General features: G+C 42.1%; 1 protein-coding gene across 3 annotated transcripts in view; it reads right to left on the bottom strand.

The window, feature by feature from the left end:
• LOC143328094 (uncharacterized) overlaps nucleotides 1-14,278 on the bottom strand; it is a 420,223-nt gene that overhangs the window by 344,470 nt on the left and 61,475 nt on the right. For all 3 annotated transcript variants that reach the window (XR_013077785.1, XM_076743024.1, XM_076743023.1), the window contains exon 3: nucleotides 12,984-13,105. The gene's annotated coding sequence lies outside the window, so the exon portion shown is untranslated. The remainder of the gene's footprint in view (nucleotides 1-12,983; nucleotides 13,106-14,278) is intronic.

The raw sequence follows: 14,278 nt of genomic DNA, 5'->3' as shown, positions 1-14,278 counted from the left end.
GTAAGAGGAGTAAAAATGTGATGGAATTTTCACCTGGAGTTAGAACTACATACATGTATTTACATCTTTAGCTTCTTTTAGATCATTTCTTACAATGTCTCTTCAGAAGAAAGCCTGTATGAATATCGCATATGTTCCCTCTGGTTTTACCACTCCATTTCGTCTAAATTTCAGGATTTCATTCCTTGCCGCTTACTCTTTGTTTTTCCTTTTCCTTGTAAAGCACTTTGTAACTTTGTTTAGAGCTGTACTAATTGCTAAACAAATGATGTGTATTATCCACAGTGTTGTGCATGAACGTTCAAACGATCACTGAACGTGCTAGTGTTTCCGGTGAACTGAATATATCCGTTTGCATCTAATGAACGTGAACTCACACACTGTGTTTCACAGCACTCAACATGCTGGTTGGCAAAGGCATGACCAGACCTAGTCTGCCTCTGACTGGCTTAGTACAACACTGTCACTCCTCATGCCTAAACCTAACCAACCCAACCAACAACGCAACGAGTAAAACCAAATATTACGACATAGTTATGAGGAAGGAAGAAGTTTTATGAACAAATCAGTACAGATGCCAGTGGAAAAATATCTCACATTTTTATACAAATGAAAATGAAAAAACAAGTCCTCACTTAGTGTACATCAGCATTCATTCACACACGAGCTGAACACCCGACCAGCCTCGAGAAGTATCTGTGAATGAATGATGAGGACAGGAAGTCATTAACAAAGGGTAAGACCACGAGCAAACACCTGCAAAGTTCATCCACGTCAAACTCACAGCATGTTGTAAAGCATCGGTTACCTTCTTTTCCCAACATGTAGACAGACTTTTAACTTACAGACTATGTTGTTACAATCTGCAGCCTTTGTGATGCACTAAAAAATGGAAGGAGTGAACATGAAATAGTTCATTCTTTGGGATTGTCGACAAAATTCAAATATGTGAACTATGAATGATTGAACTACCTTATCTTAATCTGTGTTAACTAAACTTTGAGAAAGCTCTTGTGAAGTATGAACAATCACAATACTCATTTGATGTGTGTCTATGAATGTGTGTGTGTGTGTGTGTGTGTGTGTGTGTCTGTGTCTGTGTCTGTGAAAACCTCAACCTAACTTAATATAAACCTAACTGAACAAGAGGACAGTCACAGCCAATCCCGTCAGACCTGAAGATGATCAGAACCTGGCCTGACCAACAGACCAGTACAGAGAAGCCTTGTGCTCCACCACTTTAGAAGCCACCAGTACTGGAAGGAGCTCCAGTACGTGTCATTTTCCCTGCATTTTGAAGTTCAAACTTTCCTTTTGTTTCCAAAAAAAACCCATGATTTTCTCTTATGAGAATGATGGCGTACCATTTGATCAGAGCTCATAGTGTCTTTGGTCAGATCCACTTGGGAATTATTGGAACACAGACCTCCTGTAATACAACAGCACCCTCTCTGTCATGATCAGGCCGAACATAGACATGAACCTGGTTCCATTTGAGTCCAGGGTCAGGTCTCGGTTACTGTCGACCGAGTGGACTCCTGAAGGCCTCTGTATATATACACACTCACCTTTCTTGTCCTCTTTGTTGTAATAAGAGTTCATTTAAAGATGCTTATTTGTAATATTTCATTGTTCACATTCTGCACACAGTGAATACGTCACGTTGGACCTCTGCTGTAACTGACATTCTTGGTTACAGCAGAAGTATGAGGCCTTTGTCCTTGCTGACCGGTGATTAGAGGTTGATCCGTAATCCAAGGATAATTTGTTTGTGTTTACTCCCAGCCACAGCCTAACACAAACAGGCAATGCAGCAGATGCCTAATCTGTCCAATCAACAATGGGTACAGTAGGTGTTTTACCATCACACAATGAGTGCTGTGTTTACCCCATTTCTCCGCCGTATTTGCATATGAAACAGTGTCCTCAGATAATTCTCCAGGAAATATTAGCAGATTAAAAACAGATAGGATTAATGTATGTGTTATGGCATGTTCTGATACAGTGGAGACACACAGACACTGTGGAGTCTGCATGTGTTGTAAATCATCAGCAGAAACACACACACACACACACACACGCACACACTCACACTCACACTCTAACCCTTGTCCCTCACAGAGATACAGGAAGCGGTAGGATGAGGGTTCACAGATAACAGTCAAATCCAGACACCTATTTAAAAGGTTGATATTTTAGTAGTAAACATGTAGGATTCCTTCATTATTTGACAACTCCCCCGTCTGCCTAGTTGGGAGCTTTCCGTTAAGATGCTTATCTGAAATGTCAAAAAGAATTATGCTGATAGCAGTCGGTATGAATAGGGCCTACGCCGTCCCTGATAAGGATGCGTATGGTCTCCAGCGCTCTCCTCACCAACACTGGATTTCCTGCACATCTAAAAAAGGCCTAATTCCACACTAATATGAATATGCCACCTGCCCCCCCCCCCCCGCACCCTCCCCCCAATGGAAAGAATTATGGTCCCCGTGAACCGATCCTCACTCTCCTTACCTCTGCCACGACAAAAATGCCACGGTAATGTCAGGGGAGATGTAACGATTTAGATCCCGACGATTGTCCCGTGTCAGCCGCACATCCGTCAGCCCGGACGAGTTGATTAGAGTTGGGACATCAAAAGAGGCTCAGGGTGGAGATAAGAGGGAGGGGGGGGGGGTTGTGGGGTGGGGGGCTGGTGGGATATTAACGTGTTTCCCGTCAGGAATTAAGACGCAGGAGGCGTTTCAGTCAAAGTTATGTCTGTCTCGCCTTCTGCTATCTTGAAAGAGTTGGCAGTGACTCTGGCTTTTTTGCATAAGAGCTGAGATAATCTGAGCCTGTTTAGATCAATTAATGGAGAGATAGGGCGTACAGTAAGCAAACTGACGAGAGCGTGCAAAAGTCAGCTGTGTGAGTGTGTTTGTGAGTGTGTGGTGTGTGTTCTAGTACTTATGTTACCAACAAATGTCCTCACAAGGATGAAAATATGAGTGAAGTCAGTCATGGTGATGTCATTTTGTCAATCTTTACCTGTACAGGTCAGCAGTTGTGTCTAGAAGTTAAAGGGAAAATGTGGAAACGGAGCACAGATGAGTAGCAGAAATAAGATTTCATTGATCTAGAAGACATATTAGTTATATATTATATATATTGTTATAAATGAAAGCGGGTGGGTACTTTGCAAAAGATTGTGAATTTAAAAAAAAAAAAAAAAAAAAAAAACATCCTAGCCATCCCAGGTTGTTGCTGAAGGACATAACTTTTTGGTACTGAAATGATCAGTTGATTAATCACTAAATTTATTGAAGGTAAATGAACTGCATTTATTTATATTTATATATTTTCCACTGCTATATAAGTGCTTTTACAACACAAGTCTACATTCACCGGTTCACACACACATTTGTGCAGCAGGCTAAGCCATCTGCTCATTACAAGTATTACCACTCACACCGATGGCACAGCATTGGTGGCAACTTGGGGTTCAGTATCTTGCACAAAGACACTTACATGCAAACTGCCAAGGCCCTTTATCAGATGAATTTCTTTTGGGTTTTGGACTTTGCCGAAATTTGAAGATGCTACTGTGGACTGTGGAGGGCATTTTTAACAATTACTTGACATTTTATGGACTAAACGATTAATCTGAAAATAAGTCTACGGATGAATTTGCAAAGAAATAGTCATTAGTTGCAGTGGCAACATAGCGAATACTGCTGTACTGAATCTGTACTAAAATTGTGCGTGTGCTAATTTTCCCTGCTTAGCTGTTTGCCTCTCTATTGCCACTTTCCCTTATTTCACATGATACTGCCAGTGAATCTCCTTCCTTTTAGTGCATCACATACAGAGAGCGTCCTGTCATATCGACGCCTGTAGCGCACACCGAACACACAGAAAACAGTCACTTTGCGTCATGTCACTGTGTTTGTGTTGTGACAAAGCAACAATCAGCTCACTTAGTACAAGGCAACATTACTCTATCTTAGTTAAACAGGCACATTTCAAGTAGCAGCACGTGACAACAACAGGCCTTTCCTCACCTTAACCAGGTGTCCACCCCCCCCCCAATGAAACTTCCCAATCTACATGATTCATGCAAGTGCAATAGTTTTCACACAGTTGCAAATTTCACTGAAAGGCAGCGAGTTTGTGCCCTGTGCAGTGGAGTCAGAGATTAAAAGTATTGTACTAAATGGAAGTAATACTAAAGTGTGGATATGTATTACTCACATTCTGGGGGCTTAATCCTTATCCTTATGGGGACAAATCACAAGTCCCCATGATGTAAATCATTACATTTTAGGGTGAAGACTTGGGTTAAGGTTAGGGTTAGGCAAGCAGTGCTTACAGTTATGGTAAGTCTCCAGAAGGATATAAAGTTTCCCAAATTACGAGTGTGTACATTTGCTTTCATGTTATACCAGGACTCCTCTAGTTCTGTGTGCGTGTGTGTGTCTCCTCTTCAACATCCATCCTTTACCAATTCCCATTCCCTCCTCGCCCTCAGTATCTCCATTTAACACTGCAGCCCTTAGAGGTCAAAAAGACACCCTGGCACCAGCTGTCCATCCTAAAGAGGATAGAAGGGTTGTGTGTGTGCATGTGCACGGGGGGGGGGGGGTCATTAATTATACATAGGCCGTATTTTGCATAACTCCTCTCTTCTGCCCCCATCACACCACTGACGGTTCAGAAGTGAAGGCTGAATCCGCTTCATGATAACATCTCCAATAACAATTAAGGTGGAAACATGTAATTTGCCAAGGAGAAAAAAAAAACTGTCAATATGCTCTGTTGCTTTGCATACTAAACACCGAGGCTGGAGCCGCTATGCTGCTGAGGACTCTTTAGGACTGTGATTAATGCTTTTTTATCCCCAAACAGGATACCACACAGCTGAAAAAAAGAAAAAAAAAAAGTGTGCTTCTTCTTTTTTGTTTTCTTGTTGTTCTTTTCTGTCTACAACATCGTTGCGTGGGGTTACTACACCACAGTTGTGGTTACATAAAGCTTGTGATTATGGTTTAAAAACCAAAAAAAAAAAAAAAAAAAGAATGGTTAAGGTTTGGCAACTTCCATAAAGACTTGGTTAAGGTAATGAAGGTTACATTTACCAAAAGTGGACGGTTATTTGTGGGTCTGTGATGGGAATCAAAGTCTGCACATAATCACCACAAGCCACTGCATTTGCTTGTTTATTTGTTTGACATCAATGACATCAAAACTTGCAGCAGCTCTACTTTAAGCATCGTACTTGTACATACTCGTGGTCTTCTGCTTGTCCGGGTGTGGGTCACAGGGGCAGCAGCCTGAGCAAGGAAGCCCAGACAGCCCTCTCCTCAGCTGTGCCAAGACACCCTGCAGAGGAAACTCATTTTGGCCACTTGTATTCGCAATCTCGTTCTTTCGATCATTACCCAAAGTTCATGACCACAGGTGAGGGTCGGAACGTAGATCGAATGGTAAATTGAGAGCTTCGCCTTCCAGCTTAGCTCCAGCTAACTTTAAGCATCTCACACTAATTTTGTTTTATGCCCTGTCACTGGACTCAAAGTTCGATCAGTTTCAACTCTGACCTTTCAGACCAACCTGAACAGCTGTCTGTCACGTGACCTGACAGCTACCCGTGATGGAGGAAAAGCTCATTCTCACACAAAACACTTACAATCATACCACCATCTTGGCAGGAAGACTTTAGCATGATGTCAGCAGTCAGATAGTAAACAGTAACAACGGCTGCTAGCTCAGGCTCACTGAAGACATAGACTTACACTACACCTTGTGTCTGCGCTGTGCTCCTTCAGGCACTCATAGCTGGTATAGCTGATCATGTGAAGAGGGCTTTACTGTCAACCCTGGTGGGAGGATGATTGAAGAATGCTGGACATAAAGGGCACCATGAGGATGCAGAACAGTTACTGTGTATACAGTGGATGGGTGGGATAAACAAGCACAGGATGAAATTTTTATATAATGCCCCCTGACATATTTTGACATCACCTACTTTTTACAGTGTTGCCTTTGCAGATCAAAAGTCATAAATAACAGGTCATGACATATCACATTGTTTGTGTGTTGTAAATAATAGCCACTCACATTATACAAGCCTAGCATGCAATATAACACCAACCATCATGCAGAATAGCTGTAGAACAGCTTTACTCTCAGGTCATGGTCATAACCTTCCGCTTGGTTTTCACAGGAAAGCTTTAATTCTGTGACCACACCTGTGTTCGCACTTGGGGGTTTGTAGTGTAAGTACATCCTCACATTCCTCAATTACAAATTCAAATAAAGCTTATCGAGTTAAATTTAATGCAGGGGTAGAGTGGCTAATGCCTTTATAAAACTTAATGAAATTGCAAGCTTCTTGGGTTTCATTAAAGAATCTAATGATATTTACCTTTACATGATGATTTCTCGGAATATGACATATTACAGTAAGTCTTAATGCAGTTCCTCATCATTTCTCTTTTTTTCACCATGAAGAAAAGGAGAGACACAGTAGCTACTGCAGATTACAACCTGCACCTATAAGAGTTTCATCTTCCCACCACTGGGAAAACACCCTGATCCTTTTAAGCATGTATCCAGACTGACCCCATCCTTTCATCAAAAGTGATAAAAGCTTCGCCTTTACCTCTGATGCCACCTTCCCCCCTAGCTTCCCACCTCCCTACCTACAGTCATTCTATGACTTCTACATCTGAATCAAGAATGCAAATGGGGCTGGAGCCTCACAAAGCCTGGGGTGACCTATATTACAGCTAATGATGGGCCACAGTGTCGGAAGAAGAGCTGGAATGAAAGAGAATTTGAATGAAGCTGACCCACATACAAAGGCACAACCAGTCGGAAAGACATGTTCCCTTCCTACTAAGTAGGCCACAATGGGCTTCAGGATTATGCACAAGTTCCCCTTTTCTCCTGATGGATGGAAATGGGAAAAGTGATGGGGAGCCCCTGGCAACAAGAGTCATTCCTTACACGCAGCTAACAGGTTTGTCGTAAGGTGGGAGTCTCAGCTTGTTGAATGGGAATCAGTTTTCTTTGCCGAAGCAGAAAAGACATGGTACATGGACAACATAGAATGTCATAATGCTGGCTTTATATGGAGCCCAGTATTCCATTAACAACATGATTCGAATATAACCAGAATAGAAATTTCCTTTTGTAACCACATCAAACAGAATAGACGAATCCTAATGTAATTACATTGGTATGAAAAAGGCGTCCAACCTTTTTGAGTACGTTAAATAGGAAAATGTTTTCAATCTAATCTTTAAAAAATGGTTGAAAAGTTTGGGAAATGCACTTAATTACTTTTTTTTCCAAGTGTGAGATGAGAAGATCAATACCAATCTTATGCTCATTCATTGACGATGACGCTGGGGCTCGTCATACATCTAACACACACTAGCTTAAACTGTACTCGACCAAAACCTCTGGATATGTAGAAATAGTTCTTGCACGTACAGTGTTTCTTGTTTCTTCTACAAAATCCTTCTCCTGGCAAATAAAGCATGATTAATGTGTTGATGGTTATATTTAGATGATTCAAATCATTTCTTAGTGAAAGATTGTGGTGGTGGGAGAACACTGAAAATGTCAACACCTTAGATTTCTGTCTTCCAAAAAGTTTCCATACTCAGACAAAAGCTTGGGAGGGATTACTTTCAGGTATTCTCCTGAAAATAATTTGTACAAATGGCACCAAATGTTTTATTCTGTATGCATGTCTTTGGGAAAGACAATGTTTACTCTTTTTAGACTGTTTTGTTCAAAATCACAAAGAACATATTGGAAGGGGTAAAACATTTCTGCATGTCACTACAGCCACACTTTTGTGAATTCAATCCACCCATGAAACATGAATGTACACGATTTCCAAAGCATCCAGCCCATTCAGATCCCTGCCACTGAGCCAACATATTCTGCCTTTGATTTCCACACACATAGTTCAACAATAAATAAGTACATACTCCAAAAGGATGCATGTATTTGCATGACCCCACATTATTGTGTGTACACACAGGGCCTGGAGATCCCCTTTTGTAAGAGACACGGATAGGAAATATTTCATTTCCTGAGCTCATGTGGCAAGCAGGTAGTAATTGGTGTGTGTGTTAATCCTGGGATAACAAGTGTTTTCCAAGGAGAGTCAATGATCATCTTACAAGGTCAGTTTAGCCCTGTACGCTGCATGCATAATGGAGAATGCAAAGGCTAATAGGAACATAATCACATCACACGCAGACACACACACACACTCACACAGACACACACAGACAAACTTGTGTGTTTTGTACTCATTCGCCAGCTAAAGGTGATGTACCCATGAAAAAGATACAGTTTAATCTTTAACTGCCATCTTCCCTCTCTGGAAGGCTTTTCAACTGAATAGGGCCACCCCGCGGTCTAACCATAGCCTTACCGTCATCTTAGCAGGGGACGCTTCCCCTTCACCTCTAGCCAATGGGATTACAGCTGGGAGGTGGCGATGGCAGCAACTACGCACCGTGACCCGTCCGTTTTTTATGACTTCATTATTTTCCCTCCCTGCCACGCTCGTTTTCATTTGCCAGAGCAGGGGCATAATGACTGCGCTATAAAAACGCTGCCTTAACGTTTGCATACTGTTCTCATTTGGTCCGGCCCTCAACCCTTCAGCTAGCATATGGCAGGTAATCAGGTCTGCAATCAGGGCTGCACGTTACACAGGGCCCTGCTTTCAGCACAGGGGCTATTACCCATCTGTCTCATGACACACACACACACACACACACACATACAGATACACATGTATTCAGGCAAGCATGGAAGCACACAAAAAATGCACAAGTAGATACTTGTACACAAATTCATTCTCCACATAGATGCAAATGTGTACACACAAGCGCATACACATTCTCATGCACACACACAAATGCTTACATAACTACCCCATCTCCTAACCTATAGAAAATCCCCTTATAAGAGACTCAGGCTAATGGTGTTTTCTATGAAATGTGCTGTGACCATAAGTCCTGTGCCTTACTTTATGTATGATTAATAGCAAAAAGACCTGTGATTTTACAGCTGGAAGTGACAAAATGTATGTGCTAGTATGTGGAGCTTATACAAAGCCGCTCGTATTCTAACCGAACCCCTTTGCCCCTGACCTCCGCGTAACCTGGAATGATCATTTTACACACATCAAGGCACATACATTCTCAATAGCTCGAGCATATGGTTCCATCATCAAGTATGAAGTACATGCAAAGCCTGCAAAGAAATCTGTCTGGGTTCTGTAATGGTAGGTGTGACCCACAGCCTTTTTCAAAGATGTATTTTTTTTAATACCACCATTAGATGTAGATTTCGTGATAACTGAATTAAAACTGATAATTTTGAGATATGTTTCGCAGTGTAACTTAGCCTCATTAGCCCTGTTCAATTAATTAAAAATGCATAGATTCTTGCTATTTAACAGTGCAGAGAGCCAATAATCCCTTAGCCTAGATTTAAACCGGACTATTGTTTGTGAAGAGGCTGCAGCTGACCTTGCATCACTGCCTCCACATTCATGTACAATTACATCTTTCCAGTGAGTGGTGTTCATTTCCAAGATTCATACAACCAATGCCCCAAAAAACCTGGTCCAGCTCAGTTATTAGAAATGAAATGGACCTGTGGAGATCTTTGACTTGAACACTCATTAATGATGATCATTCTAGGTCAATATATAAGATAATTCATGAATCCATTTTGGTTTTTTGGCACACAATCAGCAGTGAAAATATTTCAGTGGATGGATATATTAAGCACGGCTGCATATAGTATGTGAGATGGAACAAGAAGGCCTACGTGATGATGATGATGGACTTAATGTGACTGGCATACTACTGTGCAGTCCAAAGGTCACGGTTACAGACAGGAGGGTGAAACTAAGAGGGCCTGTTTCTATTGGCAGGCGAGAATGGAACTTCCAAAACTTCAGCCAAAGACAAAAGAGACATTTCAAGTCAGTGTAAAATACTACAGAGGCAATTCTGAGGGCGGCCAAGACAAAAGATAAAACATGGTTGTCAGTAAATACAGTGGTGATGACAGGACGAACCCAATCTGGCAACAGGGATGGAAACCATTACTTCCAACCGGACTGGAGCTTTGAAGATTGGAGGAATCTTGTGGTGGGATATCCACCCCCCAACCAGGCACCCCAGCAGAATCCACCAGTACTCTCTCATTTGTACAGATGTCCAGCCAAATAGTGCGTGTGTGTGTGCTTTTGTGTGTCTATCCCATCCTTCCTGTGTGCGCACAAATCCACTAAGTACACACACATTCTCTACCTCAGCTCCTATGTTTCATCCTCTCTGCTCTCCCCATGTTGTGTTTGTCGAGCTCTCAGGCCTAAATCCATTATTACCTCCTGAAATGACAACTCATTTCCACAAATGTAATCCCTTCCCTTGCCTGCGTGAGGCTGTAAAGTAAACACAGTCCTCTCTCTAGAAAGCACAGAGCAAGGAGGGTAGGGACTACTTCAAATTTGCAAAGGGAACTCGGAATGGTGAACGCCAGACCCGAAGAGCGAAGATGATAAAGACTGAGAGCATTTGAAGGGATTTCTTCCAAAGCATCACAGTCTGTAAAGACACACACACACACACACACACACACACACACACATATATATATATATATATATATATAGACTCATGAAGGTAGTACCAGATGTGGTGATGTATCTAGTGTCTCTCTTAACAAGGACTTACAATTGTTTCTAAATTATTTCTTCATAGCTACTCAGTTGAACACATTAATTCCATTTGTATCTGAGGTAAATCCATCAGTTTAAACATTTTTTTTTTTTTGTGATCAAGTGTCAATTTCATGATAGTAGTCGAGTGACCTTAATCTGCAGCTGCTGTAATGACCAAAATGCTGGATAGGAAGGTTACAATTCCAATTATTTTTATTAGCGATGAATCTGTCATTTAATCAATAAATTGTTTTGTGTATAAAATGTCAGAAACCTGTGCAGATCATGATTTCCCACAGCCCAAGGTGACGTCTTCAGATGCCTTGTTTGATCAACAGAGTAAAACCCAAAGACATTTGAACACAGCAAAATGTTTGTGTAATTTTCTCTTAGTCCTTTCAGCACTAGTTGCAATTAACTCTCTGTGTTGGAATTAGCTTGAAGCACACAGGGGGAGCTCATAAAGACGTACAGTAGACTGTTACCTTGCTCTACAGCAGGAAATTAACCATCCCTAAACTGATTCTTATCCATACACAGATAACAATAGAAGAAAGGGCACTGACATGTTTTTTTTTTTCTTTTTTTTCACTTGAACATTTGTTTTCCTATATATATTTTAGAACCTAGGGCACAAGCTGGTGATGTCCCAAAATGGTGCTCAGCAGTTTGAAGGACTTTACAGTTTGTCAGTTTCCTTTTGCTCACTGTTTTTTTTACATTTTTCCATCCACTGTCTGGATGTGTGCTGTATCCTCATTGCTGCCAGATGCCAGCAGTTGCGTTTGTTGCTGCCATCCTTGTTGTGATGTGACTGTACATCTGCTTGACCATTCCTGATTGACAGCACTGGAACAAAACACTGAAAGTACCTGGGAGCAGCAGGACCCACTTTTAGTCCCTACAGTGGGTGGAGAACAGTGGAAAACAGCCCAGAACCCATGACTGTGGCTCCACCTTACATGATGTTACCGGACGTTACATGATGGATGTTATGTCAGTAGCGAAGAACTATATGTGGAGTAGTAGGAGCGTCGTTGAAAGTTGTATGCTGAATTTGTTTTACTAAATTACAGAGCTTTTAAACTGAAACATAAATCTGAGGTTGATTTCCAAGCATACAAACTGAATCTGTTTTGCAAAAATGAAGCCATAATTAAAAGCAGACATCCTCCCAGCCTCAATTCAGAGGTTGAGCATCATGTGTTCCCATACACACATTCACTATGCACACACACACACACACACACACACACACACACACACACAAAGTTCCATCTTCCTCACTCTGCACTCACAGAGATAAACAACAATAAAAAAATGTCCTCCATCAGCCTGCCCACCAATCCATCCCTCACCCTCAGCCACATCATATGTGACTGGTTTAATCGCAGGCCAATCACTGCCGGGTCACAATTAATAAAAGCCACAACAGCCGCAAATAATAATTCCAAATTGCTGCCTTAATCGAATGATGCAAACATCGGTGAGTTACAAAAGTTCACTGCCACCACTGACAATTTCCTAATTGTATTCACTCATTCATGGCAATTTTATTAACATGGAGCGGATGTCTTCTGCCCTTCCACTGTCACAGCACCAGGGATCTAATTTCATTATTTTCCACAAGATTTGCTTGACTACTGCCGTCATGCTAGTGGCGCGCCATGGCCAGATGTTTATGCTATTTAAATGAGGAAGCAAAGCCTGTTGGGTAAACATAATTAAAGAAAGTTGAAGCTTTATTTTTTTTTTGTTTTCTTACTTCTCCTCTTCCTTGCCCTCTCTTTGTCTACCTACGTCTTCTCCTACAACTCTCTCTCTCTCTCTCTCTCTCTCTCTCTCTCTCTCTCTAAACTTTCCTTCATTAGACATATTTCAATTAACATCAGAGCCACATGTTTCTCTGAGGAGGAGCACAAGGCCTGCACGGAGGGCTAGGTACTCAGAGAAGTGTGACACAGTGGACAGTGATAGCGCACACAAACACACACACGCACACACATAAACAGGATGCACAGATGCTTTAGCCTACGCCTAACATAGAAAAAAGTGCAGAATTTATGCACAAATACACAAACATCAGCTAACAAATGGAGAAAAGAGTAGGACAGAAAAGGCAAGGAGCTAAAGTCGGTGTTCCCTTCACAGGATATGTTGACCGGTTCTGCTGCAAGTGTGTGTGCATGCGTGTGTGTAGCAAGCTCTTGAATCATTCACAGCTCTATCCTACCTGTGGGGCTGATGAATCCAAACACCGTTGACCTGTGGCCCCCTCGGCATGTGTGTGTTTATTAAAATCATCACCCAGCGCAGCCCAATCACACAGGCATTACTGTCCACGCCTGTCGCATGCTAAATAAGAGCAGAGACAGAGGAACGGAAAGAGAGACAGAGGGTAAATTAAATCACTCATGTCATGGTGCTAATAGGCCAGCCTCACTCTCCATGTCATTCCAGAGGCCAGCGCTGCAAAAAATAAGATGGGTTAAAAACGAATGCAAGAACAATCTATTGGAGCCGATATCACAGTGTGTTACAAGAGGTCATTACAAGATTATGTAAACCAAGAGAGAGCATTTCCATGCAGTGGTCATTTACATGTGATTATTGCATCAGAGTGATTATACAGGGGGCGCCTCAGCTCAACTCAGGGCATGCACACACGCACATTGAATTATGTCATGAGTGAATATTATAGAGGGGACTTGATCTTCAGAAATCAAAGCAAACTCACAGCAGCTCCTGTTTGCGGGGCGGTTTTGTTTAGAGAGAGGATTTATTCACCGATGCCCCCATTTAGCGGCGTGATTTGGGAGACGCCTAGCTCATAAAAGCCCTCATTCTACCCACCAGAAGCAGAAGCATTCATTTACTCCGTTTGATAGAAAACAGCCCATTCTCTGCGTGCACTGCTGCCCCACGCAGCCGGCTTGATGGCTGAAATATGCTTTGCGGCTCCAGCCATACAGGCACTTTTTAAGTATGCAGCGCGCGGCACATTCGATACCCTTTAGTGCACACGAACTGAGTAGCTGTCAAAAATACAACAGGCATCTCAAGTAATTATGCAGATTTATGCAAAACATTAACAAGAAGAATTAAAGGCACAAATGAGGTGGCTACACTTGAATTGTTAAGATTATGAATAATTACCATGAATCTTTTTGCTCTTAATATAACTTGTTTTTGATAAACAAAGCCTTAATTATCGGAATACTTTGGAGGATTCTGGTGACCTTCATTAATCTTAGACAACAAGACTCCACTGAGACTTGAGATGAGGCCTACGCACGGGCACGTTCCCATACACACTCGCGCACATGCTCACACACACCCGCATAGGGTGAACACGCACGCATGGCGGCGCATATGCTAACTAGCCACTTCAGCCCGGAGCGAGGAGACAGACAGGTACATCTCCTAGTTAAGCCAAGAGAGCTCCTCACACTCCCTGGTGTGTCCAGGTACGCTAAGCCAGGAGGACAGATGCACATATACGCACACACACACTCACACACGCGTACA

Source organism: Chaetodon auriga, chromosome 11, assembly GCF_051107435.1.
Source record: "Chaetodon auriga isolate fChaAug3 chromosome 11, fChaAug3.hap1, whole genome shotgun sequence".
NCBI lineage: Eukaryota > Metazoa > Chordata > Actinopteri > Chaetodontiformes > Chaetodontidae > Chaetodon > Chaetodon auriga.
This window is presented reverse-complemented; position numbering and strand designations above follow the sequence as displayed.